This window comes from Cebus imitator, unplaced genomic scaffold (assembly GCF_001604975.1).
Source record: "Cebus imitator isolate Cc_AM_T3 unplaced genomic scaffold, Cebus_imitator-1.0 Scaffold25, whole genome shotgun sequence".
In the NCBI taxonomy this organism is placed as follows: Eukaryota; Metazoa; Chordata; class Mammalia; order Primates; family Cebidae; genus Cebus; species Cebus imitator.
The window spans coordinates 6596937-6602732 of record NW_016107340.1 but is presented as its reverse complement, the minus strand read 5'-3'; the positions used below and the strand labels follow the sequence as shown (position 1 = coordinate 6602732).

Genomic DNA, 5796 nt, shown 5'->3' with positions numbered 1-5796 from the left:
TATTTTTAGTAGAGACGGGGTTTCACCATGTTGACCAGGATGGTCTTGATCTCTTGACCTCGTGATCCACCCGCCTCGGCCTCCCAAAGTGCTGGGATTACAGGCTTGAGCCACTGCGCCTGGCCTAGAATTCTAATGGTAAGAGTTAATTCAATGTAAGTTTTCATTGTGGCTTATGCTTCTAATGTCTTAAGCATACAGTAGCTACTGACATTTTTGAGGTAGTGGTAAATTTGCTGACAAAAAGTTTGCTAGACAAATAAATCAATTGCAATTACTCTTCTTCACAGACATCTCAAGTCTCATCAGTAATGGAAATGGTCTTGTGGTAACTGAAAAACTAAAATCATTATCCTTTGTTGATATAGAACATTATTCAGCTAAACCACAAAACTGTTACTGCAACTTATGCATTTTGCTTTCCTGTTTTCATGTACTTCTCTGCTTGGCATAGAAATCCTGTAAATCCAACATACATCCACGTTTCTGAAGAGTGATTTATTAGGGCCCTTGGGAGAACATTGTTTTGCTGTTTTCTCTAAATAGAACAATTTATACTCTTTTTATATTTTATTATGCAAAGAATGTAGCTGGCATGAACCTTAACCCAAAAATTTGAGCAGGCAAGAAAAGTCACATTACAAATTTTTTTCTTTTGAGTTATAATTCTGACTGAGCCCTCATTCTGCCTGATTTGATAGGTCGAAGGCAGGAAATTCAACCTTACGCATCACAAGGGCTGTCTCCTTTTCTCTGGGGTTTGCACAAACACTTGGGGGAAGGAAGAGTGGCTTCTGTGCTGCTAAGACACAGGAAAAGGCTTTTAGCTTTCATTAGATTCTGTCTACCTAATGCAGGTCATTGTCCAGGTCTCAGTGTTTGTCTGAAGATGGAAAGCATGTACTGTTCACATCCTGAATGAAGTAGAAGAGGGTGATGTTAAGGGGGGATTGGCCTGAAAATACAGAGAAAACAAATAGACATCATTATCCAAATAAATAACTTTTTGAAAACAGTGTAACAAATAATTAAAAATCTGGATGGATAATCAGTTACCACATATGTATAGATATCTTTGTCTGTAAGCTAATATCTTCTAACTAGAGGATCTATGATAATGTATCTTTAAGAAGATGGATCATGCATCTATGATGCTATGAATCCACTCATTAAAAACAACAGAATATTCAAGGTGTATTTATTTATTTTTTTTTGGAGACAGGGTCTTACTCTGTTGCCCAGGCTGGAGTACAGTGGCGCAATCATGGCTCACTGCAGCCTTGATCTCCTGGGCTCAGCCTCACAGGTGGCTAGAACCACAGACATGTGCCCCCACATCCAGCTAATTTTTAAATTTTTTGTAGAGCTAGAGTCTCCCTATGTTGCCCAGGCTGGTCTTGAACTTCTGGGCTCAAGTGATCATCTTGCCTCAGCCTCTCAAAGTGCTGGGATTATAGGTGTGAGCCACCACAGCTAGCCAAGCTATTATTTTAATAATGCAAAATTTAGTATATTTAGTTCATAAAGCAAGAGCACGAACTGACTTAAAATATTTCAAGCATATTTTGAGCTACAAACATACTGACATATAAGAGCAAACTATGCAGCTTTTATAAATGGAAGTGCATTGAAAAGCATAAAATGATGGAATAAGTACTGGCAATGCAATATAATGCTAAGGAAAATTTGTGTCTATCATGAACACTGCCCTTGAAACTTGTTTGGAAGTTGAATCTGCTGCAAAAAGGGCATTTGGGAAAACTGCTTCAGTATCCATCCTGTCTACCTATTTGCAATTTTGTTTTCATTTTTATTACTCAAAAAGGTTTCATTTTTTATTTAGCTTTTTGACTCTGTGCTTGTACCTTCAACACTTTCACAATGATTTTCTGTTTCTCAATTAGGAAAGCATGCTTGATCCTGTCACGAACACATTTAGCACACATGGAACCACCATAGGCCCTGCTGATGTGTTTCTTTGTTTTGGACAATCGCATAAGAACTTTGGGTCTTACAGCATGAACCCCTCAAAGTCTGCCTGGGCATATATCACATGCAGATTTTGGTGCTTTCCCAGCCTTCTTGGTATAAAGGTAAACCATTGTGTTACCAGGGTTTCGAGACAGACTAGTTTTGTTAGAGGTTGTACCGTAGGAAAGCCTACATCAGTATGTCAAATGCTGGACCATTTTGAGCGCCTCCAGATGATGTCCTCGGAAGAGCTATTTGCAATCTTAAATGATTGCGTTTATTTTTTAGGAAACCCAATGCCCTCGGGAATTCCTTCTGCTGCTTTGTCCTTCGCAAGATCAACTGAAGTTCTCTACCTGTGTAAAAAGGCTGAATTTCAGGTAAGGAAAGAAAGTTAAACTGCTTTGGTTTTTGAATGATTTTCTTGTTTAAATATAAAGTTTAAGTATAATGACATTTTTAAATTTCTAAAATTAATTTCACTCAAAGATAGCATAACAATGTTAAGGAAAAGGAAATAATAATCCAGTCATCTATGTTACTGTTGCTAACACAATAATTTTTATTAATGCATATTATCTTCCCATGTATTTATATTCATATTTTACATATATTGTGATGATATTCATATAGCTTTTTTTTATATTCCAGAAACTGCTACTTACTTGATACTGACAATGATGACTTTTCTATATCCCTTTGTATAGATAGGGATATACTTTTGCTTTTCTTCTTCCACCTACTCAGAACCTTCACTTCCTCACTTCCTCACCCCTACTCTTATATCACCAAGTCAGGAAGGGCATGTTAACAACTTAGTAAATACCCTTCAGCTTCTTTCCCAGGTGCCCACACACATACCACACATACATCCTTTCTCTGTATTTTGTTTTGTCACTTTGCATGGGAATCCCTCTAAGTCAGCCTTTAAACACCAAACTCATTTTTTTTTTTTTTTTTTTGAGACAAGAGTCTTGCTCTGTTGCCAGGTATCAGGCTGAAGTACAGTGGCGCAATCTTGGCTCACTGCAACCTCCGCTTCCCGGGTTCAAGCGATTCTCCTGCCTCAGCCTCCCGAGTAGCTGGGACCACAGGCCCATGCCACCACGCCCAGCTAATTTTTGTATTTTTTAGTAGAGGCGGGGTTTCACCATGTTGGCCAAGATGGTCTTGATTTCCTGACCTCGTGATCCACCTGCCTTGGCCTCCCAAAATGCTGGGATTACAGGTGTGAGCCACCTTGCCTGGCCCATCAAACTCATTTTTAAATGAACGCATAATGTTCTATATTATGCATGAATCATAATTTACTCAATTATTCTATCAATGGGTATGCGCTCTGTTTTTTCTTCTAGAGTGTGGCAATAAATAATCTTGTGTATATATCCTTTTATTTCTTTGGTGTAAATAGTAGTAGAATTAAGGTCAAATATGCCTATTTAATATGAATAGATATCAGCTCTGCAATGCACATTTCCATCAGCAATAAATGATTCATTTCTTGCCCTTTACCTCTCTTATGGGATTGTAGTGTTCTCTGCAGCTTTCATCCATGTGTGGGGCTCATTGGTACTTGGTTTGTATTTCTCTGGCTACAGTTAGAGCATTGTTTTATGTTGATGGACCATTTGGATTTGTTCTTCTCTGAACTGCCTAGTTATATCTTTCATCCATTTTTCTTTTGAATAGTTTATCTTTTATCTATGTTATATTTTCCCAAATTTGACTACAATATATTTTGCCAAGAAAATTTTAAATTTATATACACAGACAGCCCCTGACTTATGGTTTTCCTTATAATTTTTCAACTTTGTGATAGATTTATCAGGGTATTAAATGCATTTTTGACTTACATCTTTTACTTACGATGGGCTTATTGGGACATAACCCCATTGTAAGCTGAGAAGCATCTGTGTGCATACACACACACACGCTTATTAACTTATTTACGTGAAAAATGTATTTTAATTTTAAATATAGCTTGAGTTTTAAAAACTGGCTAAGGTCTACGCTATCTCTAGATTTCCAGTCTCTTAGCTTTCCTTCTAAGACTTCTATTGTTTTACATTATTATTTTTTTTGAGACAGAGTTTCACTCTTGTTGCCCAGGCTGGAGTGTAATGGTGTGATCTCAGCTCACTGCAACCTCCGCCTCCAGGGTTCAAGTGATTTTCCTGCCCCAGCCTCTCGAGTAGCTGGGATTACAGGTGTGCACCACCATTCCTGGCTAATTTTGTACTTTTAGTAGAGACGGGTGTTCGCCATGTTGGCCAGGCTGGTCTCGAGCTCCTGATCTCAGGTGATCCTGCCCACTTCGGCCTCCCAAAGTGCTGGGATTACAGGCGTGAGCCACTACTCCTGGCCCATTTGCTTAATTTCAATTTCAAAACCTCACCCAAGCCTGGCACGGTGACTCGTGCCTATAATCCCAGCACTTTGGGAAGCCAAAGTGGGAAGACTGCTTTAGCCCAGGAGTTTGAGACCAACATCCAGTCTATAAAAAAAAAACAACAAAACCTCTCGCCCAGTTGAAATATTCAAATTGGAATCACATTAACATGCTAATTTGGGAGAATTGATATTTTTATGATATTATCTTCCCATTCAATACATTTGTTCAGATCTTGACTTATGTCCTTCAATAAGATTTTGTAATAGTTCTTTCTTGTTAGCCTTATACCTTCAGACTTTTAGTTTTTGTCTGTCATATTTACCATCATATCAACTTTTAGGTATTATTTATAAAGAAAAGCTATTGATTTTTGGCATACTTGTCTTATATCCAGTTACTTCCCCAAGTTACTGAATACTTCTAATAGATTTTTTGAGCTTTCAAGATGCTCACTTATAATACAAGCAAAAATAATTTTATTTTCCAGTGTTTATATTTAACATTTCATTCTTTTGATTTAATGTATTCATTAGCTCTATTAAGAGACTCAGCCCCTATATCATAGCATTGTTGTGAGAGTTTAATAACACATGTAAAGTGTTTAAGAGCAATAGGTGGCACATCTTAGGATGTCCAAGAAATAACTAATATTATTTCTCAACTATGAGAGCTTATCAGTTCTTTAATCTAGAAATGTCACTTTCAAGCAGTATCAAGCGAGATTACTGAATATTAAGCTATCATTTGCTGGTTTTTCTTATTCTTTCATCATTCGCCATTTTAATTGAATTTAGGGAGCCTACATGACAGCTGTCTTAAACTTCTATTTCTGATTCATAGGACGGCAGAAAAGAAAAGCTGAGAAAGTGTATTTGCAGGGATGATTTCAGATTGTTAAGGTTATTTCCCTTTGGAAAAGAGGTTAACGCCAAACTAGAGTTAAGGTTAGACACTAAATCTGTTTCGGTTTAACTCATGTAGTGTTTATTTTGTGCAGGTCAGGGAGACCTGGTCACAAAAATTTTTTGCTTTCTAGAATTTGTAACTTTTCTTCTTCCAAGAGTGAGATAAAACAATTGATCCAATTGTGACAAATTCCACTTGCTCCTCTGAGTGAGTTTTAGTAGCAACAGGGCTAAGAAAACAGCCCTTCCTTATTATAATACTCTTAGGGAAATCAACACTGTGTAACTGGCTCCTCTGACACAGTATGGAGTTAGGTGGCAGCACTGTAAAATGTCTTAACTTGCCAGGGCTAACCTGGTTGACATTCTATATCCATCCTGTTTGGATGATATCCTGAGACCTGTCCTCTTTACCCTCCCTTGAACAAAAGCCTTGGCAGGGGGCCTAGGGCAATCAAGTCATTAATTCTGCATATGTCATAAGCTACATCCTGCCAAGGAGAGAATGCCCTGACCATGAGAATATCC

At 37.7% G+C, this 5796-nt stretch overlaps 1 long non-coding RNA gene and 1 pseudogene across 2 annotated transcripts in view; one reads left to right on the top strand and one right to left on the bottom strand.

Moving 5' to 3' along the window:
* The window catches only part of LOC108300237, a 9456-nt gene extending 6102 nt beyond the window's left edge, over nucleotides 1-3354 (top strand). Inside the window, exons 3-4 of one of the 2 annotated variants that reach the window (XR_001823312.2) lie at nucleotides 2260-2351; nucleotides 3109-3354. This is a non-coding gene — a long non-coding RNA (uncharacterized LOC108300237). Of the gene's footprint in view, nucleotides 1-2259; nucleotides 2749-3108 lie in introns of those variants that run through there. The other variant, XR_001823313.2, reaches the window with a different exon arrangement.
* Nucleotides 1631-2189, bottom strand: LOC108300235 (annotated as a pseudogene).
* Nucleotides 3355-5796: the final 2442 nt, after the last annotated feature.